At 29.6% G+C, this 15,413-nt stretch overlaps 3 non-coding genes across 3 annotated transcripts; all 3 read right to left on the bottom strand.

Annotated features, from left to right (window-relative positions):
* Positions 1-1,411: 1,411 nt before the first annotated feature.
* Positions 1,412-1,573, bottom strand: LOC122269467 (U1 spliceosomal RNA). Its single transcript, XR_006225199.1, has one exon. It is a non-coding gene; the product is annotated as a U1 spliceosomal RNA (small nuclear RNA).
* A 685-nt stretch (positions 1,574-2,258) lies between these two features.
* LOC122269470 (U1 spliceosomal RNA) lies at positions 2,259-2,420 on the bottom strand. The gene has a single exon (XR_006225202.1). It is a non-coding gene; the product is annotated as a U1 spliceosomal RNA (small nuclear RNA).
* A 5,531-nt stretch (positions 2,421-7,951) lies between these two features.
* Positions 7,952-8,114, bottom strand: LOC122269473 (U1 spliceosomal RNA). The gene has a single exon (XR_006225205.1). It is a non-coding gene; the product is annotated as a U1 spliceosomal RNA (small nuclear RNA).
* Positions 8,115-15,413: the final 7,299 nt, after the last annotated feature.

Here is a 15,413-nt window from a genome sequence, read left to right as displayed (position 1 = left end):
GTGAGTGAATTGAATAAATATTCAACCTTGGATAAGGTTGCGAAGTTTAACTTCTGCGCGGAGGTACTCCACGCACTATTTTTTAATATTCAAATTTAGTGGATAACAATTGTCAAAAATGAGTGGAAACAATCCCACGGACAATGCGACGGATTTAAGGTTATGTCAAGGTACGTCTCTTGTGAATATCAATTGATTGTTTCACTTCTGAAATTACATTATGACGCATTCACATACATTATTAATATAAATACATTTTCCAGGGCGAGACGATGAGGCAACCACAAGCACTTCCACAGGTTCAATAGGTTGATGAGGGAAAAATGCACAATATTACCGTGATTACTGAGCACGGAAGCGAGCGGAAAAAGAGTCGTTGAGTAGAACTAGTGATCCATCAACGACTGCTGATTCTTTTACAATTAACGTTGCAGGTTGCGAAGTTTAACTTCTTCCACGCGGAGGGACTCCACGCACTATTTTTTTTTTTTTTTTAATTATATCGAACAGTTTTTGTAAGAATGGTACTCATGTTTAAGAGTCAAGGGGAAGGATAACGATTATATTAATTTTATAAAGCTTCGGCAGTCTTTTAGACAGATTAATTTCTTCATGTCCCTGCTTCCCCATGTTAACCTGCTCAATTAATCTTCATGAAAAGATTTCGTGATGTAGGCTATGGTATAAGCAAATATTCGAGATGTTTGGTGACTTATAGTAAGTATAAAAAAATTAATTTCATAGGACCTCCGTTAATTATACCAATAGCAGAACTATCAATCAACACAGCTTCTGCATGTGTCTGGCAACCTAGTAGCCAACTTCATACTTCACTTGCTTATTTAATTTATAAAGGCCTGATCGGTTTTACAGGTTCAAAAGTAACGCCTACTTTCCGTAACGTATAATAATGATAAACCTTGCTCAATGTGACGTGATCTACCGAAAATTCAATTTTAAGTTTCCAAAAATTTAAGTTTAAAAAATTAAATTAAAGTTTTCAACAGCATAAAAACTGCGTCAAAGAATAATCAGAGTAAATTTACTGAAAGGACTGCAATCAAAAGAAAATGTGTTCACCAATTGACAGATTCTCTTTAATATCTTTCTAATGTCATTGCCGGAAGTTACAAGAAATAGAACATTGGCAGTTTTTAAAATGGCAATAACTTTAGAATTTTGCTTTGTAGAAAAAAGAAATTCTGATCGTTTCAAGCACAATATTAATCGAATCGAAATTATGCTGTTCACGATTAAAAAAAAAAAATTTGTAGGTGTTACTTTTCATTAGAGTATCCAATATTCGGGGTAAATAACAGATTTAGAGTTAAGAAAATTTTTCACGGAACGGTGAGTGAATTGAATAAATACTCAACCCTGGATAATGTGAAGTTCTCCTTTTTTCTACAATATAGGGACAGCGCGAACGCAGTCCCAACTACCAAAAATTATGCACCCCAAGCAATCACAATTTGTGAATGTGGCGAGCGTCAACCCCTCGCAGTGCAATGAGAGGTCTCTGCTCGGGGGAGCCTCCTTATTGATCAAGGCATCCCCAGTGCCAGGTAAGTATGACTGCTTCGAAATTCATGAAAACTAGATAACAATTAACTTAATATATGACTGGTAGATAAACAAATTTATATATTTATTATAAATATTGGGAACTACTACGTTGGCAAACTACTTTAAATTTATTAAAAGTGCTGTAATATTTAAAACAAAGAAAATTAAATATAAGAGGCTAAAAATATAACCTGTATAACTACTCTTTACTGATGAGATAACAGTTTCAGTAAAGTTTTTCCAAGTCGAAAAAGACCAGGNACCAGGCTAACAGAATTCATAATAATTTGGTCTCCTGAGGGCGGGGAGCAATTAAAAATTTATTCATCTTGATTGAAGTTGGGCATTGGAAAAAAAATTTACGATTTACATTCTGTCTTGTATATACATTCTTTAATTTAAAAACTAATTTTGAGAAGAATGATTGGGTTGCTAGGGAATATAAGCTTACGATACAAGAGCAACAAAACAAGGGAATAGTCGAGGAATGTACTAGAGATAATGAGGAATATTTTATGCCTCACAGAGCAGTTGTGCGAAATGATAAGGATACTACTAAAGTGCGAGTTGTTTTTAACTGTAGCTCAAAAACTAAGCAAAATTTATCTTTAAATGACTATTTAGAAATAGGGCCAAATTTAAATCCTAATGTGTTAGANTGGATAATGTGAAGTTCTCCTTTTTTCTACAATATAGGGACAGCGCGAACGCAGTCCCAACTACCAAAAATTATGCACCCCAAGCAATCACAATTTGTGAATGTGGCGAGCGTCAACCCCTCGCAGTGCAATGAGAGGTCTCTGCTCGGGGGAGCCTCCTTATTGATCAAGGCATCCCCAGTGCCAGGTAAGTATGACTGCTTCGAAATTCATGAAAACTAGATAACAATTAACTTAATATATGACTGGTAGATAAACAAATTTATATATTTATTATAAATATTGGGAACTATTACGTTGGCAAACTACTTTAAATTTATTAAAAGTGTTGTAATATTTAAAACAAAGAAAATTAAATATAAGAGGCTAAAAATATAACTAGTCTTTACTGATGAGATAACAGTTTCAGTAAAGTTTTTCCAAGTCGAAAAAGACCAGGATTACAGAATTCAAATTAATTGATATCTTGAGGCCGGGAAGTAAATGGTAGACGTGACTCATTGGTAGACGGATCATAAGTAAGAGTCCCCTAAGCGTCAGGCTAACCATGGGAGGGTTTCCTCTTCATGCAAAGGAAATGCGGGTTAGTTCTATCAAAAAGTAATCCATGAAAGTAAATTTCTCCCAATTCTCTTTACATTTTCAACAGTAACAAACTAAGGACTTCATATCTTCACATAGTGTTCATTTTAAATGACTTACCCAAGTAGCACCTAATGTTAGCTAACATCAGAAAGTCGGTAAAATGTAACGTTATATTGCACAACTTCTAATATTAGAAAGATACAAGAGGTCGCTGTTTGCTCTGCATTGTATAATATTCGATTCCATGCAAACTAATATTATCGAGCGTACGCCGTAATATTACTTTGCATTAGTTTTAACGCTATATAATATTAGATTTTGTATTTTCTGATATTATCTTTCGTTGCTCTTTATTTTTGGAATAAACGAGAGGATTCAATAGTTTCATAATGTCATTCCATGCATTATTTACTTAGCAATACAGAAATACTAAACAAAATTAATTTAGAGATTTCTGCTACCATCCATTTTCCTCCCTCTTACTCCAAAGTATATCTTATGTTCAGCTGATTTTTTTTAATATTTCAAATTTATATAAGAAATAATACTATATCACAACTTTTATTGATATTTTTTTCTTTTCTTCACACAATGGGTTTTCTGACGAATTTTATATCATTAATAATTTTCAAGTCTTTAATTTTTTAAAAAAAATTTTCTTTTTAAATGAGCATATTTTATCAAAATTTCAATTGAATTTGTTAGTTTGTAATACATATATATTAGCAATCAGCCTTAAGCCATTTGTAATTTCATAACTATCATTCATTATTTATATTCTGAAATTGCAATTTAAGAAAACCACACTACATATTTGCTAAGTTAAATTTTACATTTGAATTGAGTTGAAAATTTACATTAACTTTTTTTTCTACTATATAACTAAGTCTTTCATTTCCAAAAATATTAAAATAAAATTATATCTCGAATTTTTTAATTGTTATTTTTTGTAATAACTGAGACAATAAAGAAAATTAAAAATATTCAAATTACTTACTTACATAAATTATTTCACTTCTATCACTGAAATTAAATTGAGAAATACTTACATTTATCCTTTCAGAATCTGAAATTTTACTTACAAAACACTAGAAACAAAACCTAAAGGCACCTGTAGAAATATTTTCAGGGAGGGGAAACAAAAAAAGCCTTTATGAATTTTAATTAAAAAAAATTGCAATTATTTTTTGCAATGTAAAAATAATTTTACATTGGGATATAAGAAATTTTTAACGATTCAATAATTAGTTAAAGGTACTATGTACTTTTATTTACTTAAAATTTAGATAACATTTAAATGTCAAAACCAAAAAAAAGTAGTAAATATTGAATTTTATCAGAATTAAATTTGCACAAACATTTAATTGCATACAAGAATAAGACGAAAAAACTTAGCATAGTTTTTTTCTATAAGTTGCCTTTTGTATTGATCCAAATTTGATTACCATCAGTTACTTTTTAAAAACCTTATTATCACAAAATTTTTACTTAAAATCAATCATCGTTTGTATTTCGCTGATAAGAGTTTATGCATTATGAATATAGTAAAAACAAACATAACATTATAGGTAAACGTCTTGAATGGGACTGATGCAATTGTGCATGTTTTCACAAAGAATATACAGGACCTTTAAGATGAAAGTTTAAGCAATATTCTTTTCTAAATTGATTTGGTATTTTTATCATAAATGTTATTCAGTCAAAAGAACTTTTTACGATTATATTTATTTTACAATTATGTTATTTTAAACATGATTAAAAAAAAGCATAAACTTTTTGTCTCAAATTTCAAATGAATAATCATGTGAAAATTTCCAAAATTAAAATAAGCACAATGTTGATAATGAAAATCATCACGAGTTTGAGTTATACATTAAAATCAGCGTTAAAAAAAAATTGCTTCCGATATCATACCGAAAGATTAAAAATAATCAAATTTTAAATATATTCAACTGTTTTCATGATACTTAAGCACTATCGACTGAAAATATTTTTTAACGTCATATTTTATAAAATTTTATCAATGTAAAGATTATACCTGACAAATCAAATTTTTTAAAATGCTGAAGTTTGTTGTTGTTGACAACGTTGTAAAAGAAATTACAGGCTACAGAAATTAAGAAAAAAATTCATAATAAACATAACTATTTCGCAGCATAATAATTCTATTTAAAAACAAAACACACTGATTTCATCCAATTGTAAATGCCATACATTACCTTCATTCTTTAAAAGTAACGTCGATAACCTTTTGGTAAAACAAAAGTTAAAAATACTTAATTATTAAATAAAATAATTTTTCTTCATGACTTTAAACTGTTTGATACAGTTTGAGTTCACTTTTCCGATTGTTAGTCTTTATTTACTTGAAAATATATTTCCAAGTTATCATTAAATGCTTTTATGAAAAATTCAGCAACAGATAATAATGTATGCACCACAAAAAACAGGGATGAACTTCACAAGTTTCCCTCTTTCTTCAAACTTCAGCATGACAACATCTTTCTTCAACATGAAGACTCTCCGCCACAGTAGATTTAAAGTGGTCCTTGCTGAATATCACACTCGTTAAGTCATTCGCAGTAAGGATCGAGCTTAGAATTCCATCAGAGTGTGCAATTTCCATTTGTAGTGTCCAACAGTTTCTTGATAGTAGATTTCCTTGAAGATGAAAAGCTATATTGAAATTTAAAAGGAAAATAAATTAGATTTTACAATGAAAAAAATTAGAACTATTAAACAATGAACATTTATTTGAAACTTTAATTATCTAATTTGAAAATGTTTTTTAGAAATTGTATATTCCTTCACAACGAAATTCAATGGTTAAATTCTGGTATCGATACCAGCGACAAAAAAATTTCTTTAGTGTCACACAAAAAATAACACAGTGGGAAGGAGATTAACTAAACGAATTTAGCTCATAAGCTCTCCCAAGCAAACTATCACATATTTTAAAAAAAAAAAATTAAATTGCAAATTTTTTTTATTAGACCTGAATATAACTACTTGCTATGAGGCAAGTCAACAAAAAGAGTGCCGAAAAGTATTAAGCAAACAATTGCTTATTTTAAAAACCTTTAATGTATATAAGTTCATCAATGTAAAAAAATACTATGATAATTCAAAATCATCAATTTATAGTTGAAAAAAACCATGCAGAAGGAGAATTCTTTAACAATTCACATATTTCTAAGTTGTAATATATATATTATATATATTTTGCCCCTCCCCCAAAATATTTTTACATAACGTTCTTTAAAAGTCAGTATGCATAACTAAATTTTGTCACATTTATTTTTTTATTGTTTAATTAAATTAGATTATTAGTCTCAGATTATTTCTAATAGAAATTTATTTAAAAACTTCATTAAACAATAATTACTTATTAGACTAATTACTATTATTATAATAATTATTTAATAAAGATTTATTAAACTAAAAGAAACATCACAGAAAGGGACAAACTCGAAAGGTATAACTCCGGGCAAACATCTACATATTTTTTTTTTTAAAAAATTGCAAGTTTAAAATCTATTTGGCACTCTGGCAATTGTAGTTGGCGCGACAGATTACGATACTGAAATATCCCCAAGAAATTTAAATAAAAATGTTTAATGTAATGTTTTAGAATATTTTAGACATGCAATTTTAATACGGTAACAATATTGTTTGTATTGAACGTTTAACATTCAAGAATGTAATGGTTTTAACTGAGCTAAGAGTAGCAGATCATTAATTTGCTAATTGTTTTAACTTGGCTAATTTGTTTACAGACAATTATTTTTATATCCTTTCATTGTGGCAGAAAAACTTTGTCACAGTCGAATTACTTAACAAACATTGTTTTACAGGCATATTCTGAGCTGCTAGACAATAAGTTAACAGAGAAGTCAACTACTACGTGAGAACAAGAATGTCAAATATGATCTTAATTCATAATATTTACTGACTTTATTCGGTACACGATTTTTAACAAAAGCAAAAACATTACTTACAATACTTCTTTAACGTTTCATGTAACTATCATTGAAATTTATAAAGTTTACAAATAATTACTAAATTATAAATACCTTAAGTAGTTAAAAAGAAAGCTGCCAAGCTCGAACAATATGGGGTCGTATACAAGCGTGACGAAGTTACTACTCAACAGTTGAAAAATATTTTCGTGTTCTATCATTCACGAACAGAATTTACTTCCACAAATATTTTATTGCGTTTTCTTGCATAAAATTGCATTGGCTAATAATGATATTTTGAATAATATTTAATTTATTGCTTTCTTTTTTAATAAATGTTTATTTATTAATAATATACTCTTACATAAAAAAAAGTGGTGCTGGGCATAAAGTAATGAAATAGGTGATAATTTTAAAAGTTCGAATGTTAGATTGAACACTATTTAATGTTATATAATATTAGCTCTAATAATAGAAGATAGGATTCAGGAGTCTAGCACGGCAGTACTATATTGTATCTTTCTAACGTTAGATAATATCATTTTGCTACCTGGGTAAGTTTAATTGTTTCTCCATGTAATGAATCAAGCAACTTTGCTATTTTTTACACTATTTATCGTTAAATATTTTACTTACATAGTAATAAGATATCGTGTATAATAGAACAAGATCTTTCTACTTATATTATCTCCTAGTGAACATTGAGAGGAAAATTTTTGCAATTTTACCCCACTTAGGAAGGATATTCTTGAATTCCAAGTATGATTCAAGAGCTGTTACAAATTTTTCTTTGTTCTGAAATAGTAAAAACAGTGACGAAAAAGCCATCACCATCTCAGCAATTAATTTCAACGAAATAAGGACAGTAGCTGCATACTTCTGCAGCCACGCAACATACTCTAAACATCAGTAACATATAGATAGCTTTCATCTTCATCATGCAATTTGCATTTCAAGAAGAATTTTAATTTTGTATTATCTATTACCTTATGATTCGATCATTACTTTATGCGTAATTTCACAATCATACTTTTTTTAAAATTGCTTACAAGTATAAAACAGACCTTTTCTTCTTATACCTCGCTTATTAAAGTAAAGTTACGATCGAATTTAAAAGAACCTAAAATAGCGACTACTTAGAACCATTATTCTAGTATCAGAATTATTCTAATCTTAGTTTACCAGGGATCAGCGCGAACGCAGTCCCCGACTACCAAAAATTGTGCGCCCCAACCAACCGCAATTTGCGGAAGTGGCAGTCGTCAGCCTACCGTAGTGCAATGGTAGGCCTCCAACCAGGAGAGCTCCCTCCTTGATCAGAGCTACTCCGACGCCAAGTAAGTATGCAATTCCAAGATTTTGAATAATAATGATAAAATATTATCAAAAGATTTGCTGGTAACTAATGTTATTTTAAAATTAATTAATCTAAATAAATTGAAATAAAATTTTATTTCAGCTAATATCATTTAATAATGGATATCTTTTGTTACTAATTATCACTTTTTGGTGGAAATAAATTTTATAGGAGGTGATTTCAATCAATTTTTCAAGTATTTGTTTGTTTTAATATTTTCAATATTGTTTTAGAGAGCCTCATTCCCTACTCGCTGCGCTCACTCATTGGATACTTATTTACTTTAGATTTGTATGTTTGATGAAACTTACTAAACTACTTACTACTTAGTTGTTTTCTTGTTGTCACAGTCAGTCGTTTTTAAGGGCCCCCGAAAAGTCAAAAGTCTCAATAAGAAATTAAAAAATTTTTTTATCTAACTAATTTTTTAAAAAAGAAAAAAAAGAGAGAGAGAGAGATGAAATATTAGAAGAAAAAACTAGTTCAACCATACGTCTCATCGATTATAACATTATGCAGATGATGGAATAATACGTTCATTCTGTAAAACAAGAACAGAAGAGGTGATATGAAGAAACAGAAAGAACTCAACGCGCTATACAGTTTTGGGAAATGGGAGTTTTGAATACAATTTAATAATCGTAATTTTAGTAGAAGCAATTTAGCTACTAACGTTAAGCTGTTATGCTTCATAAATTTTGGTGATAGCTTTCGTTACAAAATCAAAGCATAAGTAAAAACCTCAACGTTCTGTACAAAGTTGCACATTCAGACAAAAAATAAACTAAATTAAAAAATTCTGTAGTTTTAAGAACACAACTAATTTTAGATTTAAAATCCATGCACCCGAATTAGTTAAATGCAAATATTTGTATAAATGCAACAAAAAATAATTGCCCAGTGCTATCGACAGACAAATTTGCTTCGAGATTAGGTAACACTCCCATGTATACAGTTTTTAAAAATTTTAGAAACAAAACACTGGAGAAATGTGCACAGCTTCATGAGTCTGTTTACCGAGCAGCAGGAGTCAAGGGGCACTGAATTACCGATTCGTCTATCACCGATTGACGAACAGGAACACGGTATTTATCGTCAAGGCTGTCGGACCCGAACCCTCTAGAAAATCATATCATTTCATAATATCCTTTTCTTAAAGAAGTCACAAAGGAACGTTTTTCTTAAATTAATCCAATTTTCAGAATTTTAGCAACCTAGAATTTGTTAAATTTCAGGAAAAGGAAATTTTATACACTTCGCAAGCCCTATTCCATTCCGAATAACGCTCTTCAAGGAAAGACCACAGTAGGCGTTACTTTTCAAAGTACAACAATAATATAGTTATAGTTTATGATAGAATACAGTTTTTTTGCCTCTTTGGCAACGCAAGTTGGTAGCTTTGCAGATATGTATCATGTTTTGTATCATGGATCAGCTCAGTTAAGTTAATTTCTGTATGTTTATATAAATATTTTATTATATAGTTTTATTTTCAAATTTTTTGCTCACCCTACCAAAATTTTGCTTTAAGACAATTTTCAATTGCACTGCTCACACTTCTTATATTATGCAAAGCCTAATATATCAGTTGGGAAGAAAATTCATGGTTATTTGCAAAAAATAAAACAATATCTTATAGCATTTTAAATAACTATCAATGTTAAATGCAAACTTAACTTAAAACACTAAATATTGGAACAAACATATTTAACGCCTTTAAATCCTAGTTAATGAAGGGTAAAAACATAGAGTAACGCCTATATATTCTAAAAATTTTCATATGTATAAAAACAAAACAAAATCCATCTATCAATTGGATAATACTTACTACGCAGGTTCTGTACTCACTCATTTAGTGCTTCCTAAAGCATTGAACTTTTAAATAAATATCTTTGAATCTTTGACAAAAGAACATATCTACCACTTTATAAATGTTATTTAAATAAGTGAGTATATAAATTAAAACAACAGTTATTATGTTTGTTGGTCCGCTGTCATGCAGGCGCTCAAACAGACCCATTTTCAATAGTATGATTGCTTTCTGCTTGTGTGGCGAATTTGACTAACTTTTTAATATGAGGTTGATTGAGCAGAGCACGAATAGATAATTTAAGAAAGCAGTTTTCAATCTTTATTTTTTCTTTTTAATATTGAAACTTGTCACGTATTTTCTGTGACCAAAACGATTGATAATTAACTGTCCTTCAGATGGTTTAATATCGATCTCAGGTAGCTGTACTGTTTCTTTTTCGAATCATATTTATTACTTTCAGATTCATTACTTGAAATATTCTTGATAATAAGTTTATTAATACACTCATTTACTCTTTACTTTATTGTAGTAAATTAATCGGTATTGGATTTAACTTCATTATTAATATCTATTTCCTTTGCATTAGTATCTATTCAACTAGTTTTATATCTTGGGCCAAACTCTCAAGCTTAATTATAGTTAAGCTAATATTAAATATAAGCTATAGCTTATATTTAATTCTTCCTAATCAGTTTAAATAATTTCACCACTAACACCTTTATCTAAAACCTCCTTAATCTGATTAAATATTTTCATAAATGACGTTCGGCAAACTGTACGCTAAGCTTTTAATATATCCATATAACAAGAAAACAAAAATAAAATAATTATAATATAAATATATCACACTAGACTATCAATAAAAGTTTCCTGGAAAGTTTGCCACTTGTTAAAAAAACAACTATAATTAGAAAACGAAAGTATCAACTAATCGTTGAAACGGTTTTTTCCCAAATTCTTAAAAAAATGATAATCTATACTTAAAGACAATAATAAATTGGTTAGAGAAAGATTTTCTTACCTGCAGTCCGGTGCAGTCAGCAAAATGTACTAATATACCATCATTTCTCATGAAAAAAACCTACATTATCCCAGAAAAAATTCTCGTGCCGGAATACTGCAACAATGCATGAATGGAAACAGTCAATAAAAAATAAAAACGTAACCGCTTTTTAAAAACAAAAGTGAAACTTATTCTTCGAGCGTCTCAACAGCGAGTTAGCGCCATCTGTTGATATACAGACATAATTACAGATTATATTTTTGTCCATTATTTATGACTGTAATATCGACAACATTTTTTAATTTATCTATTGAGGTTTTTCATCTTAGTTTTAAATTCGGGATCCCAGGTTCTATGATATATCTTCCTGCACCAGTTTCACTGTTTAATTAATTCCTTTATTTTTGGTGGAAATTTAAGGTATTTCGTTAGGTGAGTTTTTGTGCTAGTGGATTCTGAATGAGCTGAGCTTTGTTGACGTCTTCTTGCATCTTTAAAATTTCTTGATGATTCGGAAGGTAGTATTCAGTATTCTCTTCTGAATTTTTTAATGGCTTAGATGTTTTCATAAAGCACCCAATTAGTTTTATTGATTTCGTCATAGATCCTTTCTACGTTGATTCCAACGATATTGTATACAGGATGATGGTCTAAAGATAGGTCATGAATTTCGCTTGCTACAATCGGTATCTTGAGATTGGTTATTGTTAGGTCTAGAATGTCTGGTATACAGTTATCATGTGTGGGAAAGTAAATTGGTTCGAGAGGGTGCTATTAATTCACAAGACCAAGGACAAATTTATTCATAAGATTTTTAAGATGTTTACCATTATGAGTACTCCTATTACACCCCATATACTGTACAGTATATACTGTACACTTGCTTTGTCTTGAAGTCTCCTATTACTATTGAGTCATAACTGGCAGGGAAGAGTAGCTTATTTCCTGTTTCCTGTTAGTGGATGTCTTGCGATATTCTATAGGCCCGTTTTTTTTATGGTTTTATTGTCATAAATTAAGAGAATGGAAATTTGTTCGTATCCGTCTGTTGTTATGCTGCTTTATTCGTTAGTGATGAGCTGCTGAGCAGTGCTGGATTACCCATTAAGCCAAACTAAGACATGACCGGGGGCCCCCTTAAAATGGATTTTTTGAAAATAAATTTTAAAAATTTAAGAAAATAAGCCATGCAGAGAAGCGTCATGTTTCAGAAACGATTAGACATGCTAAGTTTGATGTTTATCGATCAGATGTTCTCCGTGAAATTAATTTTGATAACATTATAGATGAGTTTATTGATCGCAGGAGCAGAAAAAAATTATTTTTGAATACCAATTTTATAGTAGCGTTGATTTTGTTAAGTGTTAATAAGTTTCAAATTTTTCCAGAATGTTATACTTATTTTTTGTTCTAATTTAACAAAATAAAGTGACATTTAATTTATTATTATTTATTTTTATTTTAAATACGATTTCTTAAATGAAAAGATGCATAAATACTTTTATATTTGAATAAATAAAAAATATACGAGAAAAAAAATTTAATCTAAGGGCCCCAAAAATTTCAATGGCCTAGGGCCCCGTGTATGCTTAATCCGGCACTGCTGCTGAAATTATTTTTGACTAGTTACTATAGTAGAGCCCCCCCCCCCACCTACTCATGAAGGAGCTAGAACAAAGAGGCATTGCATATGAACTTTTAAATCATTTATAAGCAGTGGTGTGGGAAATAAGTTTAAATTAATAAAAAATGATACATTAAAACATAGACAGCTACTACTAGAGTAAATTTTTACAAAAAGCGTAGAAAGTTGGCTGCCCTGATATACATGTCAATCTAAAATCTTATATCAGTGGTTTAGTAATACAAAATTGATAGCTACGATTATGTCCTCATAGATCTCTGCTTTTTAAATATTTAATTAATCAAATATTATAAAAATAATTTAATGCCTGCAAGTGACATCATTGTGGGTAAATCATGGCTTTCGTGGATTTAGAAGCCAATGATGTTCGCTTACAGGTATCCAATGAAATTTGGTTTAAAGCACATGGTAGGGCGCTTGGAGCTAATTACGTATTCCTCTTTTCGAATTGAATTCTTTTTACCCGTTTCTTGAAAAATTGAGTTTTCTTTTCTCATTTTAAAGCACAAGTATTAATTTTTATGAAGAAAAGGAAAAAAGGGTATACCTATAGCATATCTGACGATTTTTCGATTTCTGATTAAGTATCTTTGTTGTGGTATCGCGATAACGTTAGAATCTACAGTTGTAAGCAAGAATTATTTTAGCCTTAAAAATATTTAATATGTTTTTTTCTTTTAAGATTACCTCCTAGGTCCAGACCCGGACTGGCCAATATGCAGACCGTGCAAATGCCCGGTGGGCCAGTCTGGCCCGAGGACCGGTTGAGCCGATCCAGCAGGGCAAAAAAATTTTTTATACATTGCATGAATTTCAAATAATATTGCGCAAATAATAATAATAATATTAAGTAACATATACAGTACAGAACCCGTTATCCGGAAATCAGAAAACCGGAAAACCAAAAAACCGGAACGAAATTCGATAAATTTTCCCGCCATTTTCTTAAAAAAAATTTTTTTCCTCATAAGATTTTAGGATTTTTCTTTTTTTGAAAGATGTTTACCATACCATCATTTTAGAAATGATCATTACTGTATTACTTCATCGTTTTTTCTTCTTTTTAAGATTATTCCCTAATTTTTTTTTTTTATTAGTTGGGTTTAACAATAAAAAAAAACGGGTTTNTTTAATGAATATGTCAAAATCTATTTAATATGTATTTTTTCTTATCTATTATTGAAAATGAGATGTTAAAAAATATTTCAGGTAAAAGTTATTTCTTTTCAAAAACTCACTCCAATGACGCCAAATAAGATATAGGTTTCTATTTAAAAAAATCAAAGCTGTGTTCAAATTCCGGTACTTCCGGCTACTTGCGGGAATTAACAGTATCCCTATTGAATTCCTTGGGGTCTATTTAGTTATTAGATTTTTTTATTTTAAATCGATTATTCGCTCCATTCTCGAAAAAAATGGGTGGCACGTTTGGTCTGAATCACCCTGTGTTTTATAACTTAATATTAAATTAGTTCCTGGAGATACTGTTAGATGTCGTTGTTGACACATGATTAAATCAAATAATCTCTGTCCGACTGTGAGTCTTTAGTGCTGTGTAAGATTCTCTTTCTTTATTATTTCCAGTATTGCACAAACGTGAACTTTTATTTTATCCAGTAGAATTTTCTACACTGTATGTCTCTTCACTAGACTTTTAATATAATGTATTATTTGTTTTTGTGTGTTTTTTAAATTCCATTTGTCCTTTTCCAATAGATTCCATTTTTTAGCCTTTTGGATTTCTATATAAGAAAAGAAGGCGTCAAATTTGATCAACACTCTGAGCAGCTTTTAAATCAAAGTTAAAGTTCCCATTGGTCTTGAGTTTGGTGGCTGAGTAATGGATAAAAACAAGTCAAAATTTAACGAACTCAATTTTAATGCCAATATAATCAATAATAACCCGAATACTCAATAATAACGTCAAATTTTAACAAACTCTTGCTAAACTTTGACGAAACAGCTATAGGTGAAAATTTGCGGATTGAACTAAGAAATTTAGCTTTACATTGGGAAAAACTGAAAAATTCAGACTTAGAAGATTATAAAATAATCAGAGAAGATCATTCATATGAAGATAATAACGACTTTACTTTGGAAACAGAAGAAGAAGTAAGTCTAAAAAGTGAGACACGCAATGCGTACAAAAATTGTGTTATTTGTTGCTACAAAATATTACAGAGATTCAATTTGTTGACCAATTCTTACAATTTAATTGGTCTAGCATTAAAATATTTACTAACATTGTCAATAAGTCAGGCGGCTTGTGAAAGATCATTCTCCACATTAAAAGCAATAAAAAATCGAATGAGGTGTACTTTATCTTCAGATAATTTGAATGCTCTCATGGTAATGGCAATGGAAAAAGATCTATTAATGAAATTAAATAGCGACGACATAATCAATAAAGTGGCAGAAAATAGTGAGCTTCTTCAAAAGTCATTAAATTGAATTTTAATTTAATGACTTTTGAATAAGCATTAAATCTATTTTTTAAAAAAAATGTTTAGTTAAATCATTCATGTATGTGTAGTATAATAAATATTTTTATTAACTCTTCATCTTTCACTTTCTTTTCGATTTAATTTTAATTTAATGACTTTTGAAGAAGCATTAAATCTATTTTTAAAAAATTTTTATGTAAATCATTCATGTATGTGTAGTATAATAAATATTTTTACTAACTCTACATCTTTCACCTTCTTTTTGATTTTATCAACCTATGTTTCAAACTGAAATATATTCTATAAAGGATTATTAAGCAATTTTTATCTACTTTCTTACCTCAATAAATTAACTTACGTTCATGAGAATTTATAAGTAAAA

The sequence above is a fragment of the Parasteatoda tepidariorum genome, chromosome 5 (genome assembly GCF_043381705.1).
Source record: "Parasteatoda tepidariorum isolate YZ-2023 chromosome 5, CAS_Ptep_4.0, whole genome shotgun sequence".
In the NCBI taxonomy this organism is placed as follows: domain Eukaryota; kingdom Metazoa; phylum Arthropoda; class Arachnida; order Araneae; family Theridiidae; genus Parasteatoda; species Parasteatoda tepidariorum.
Note: the sequence above shows the minus strand (reverse complement) of the source record. Positions and strands in the feature narration are given on the sequence as shown.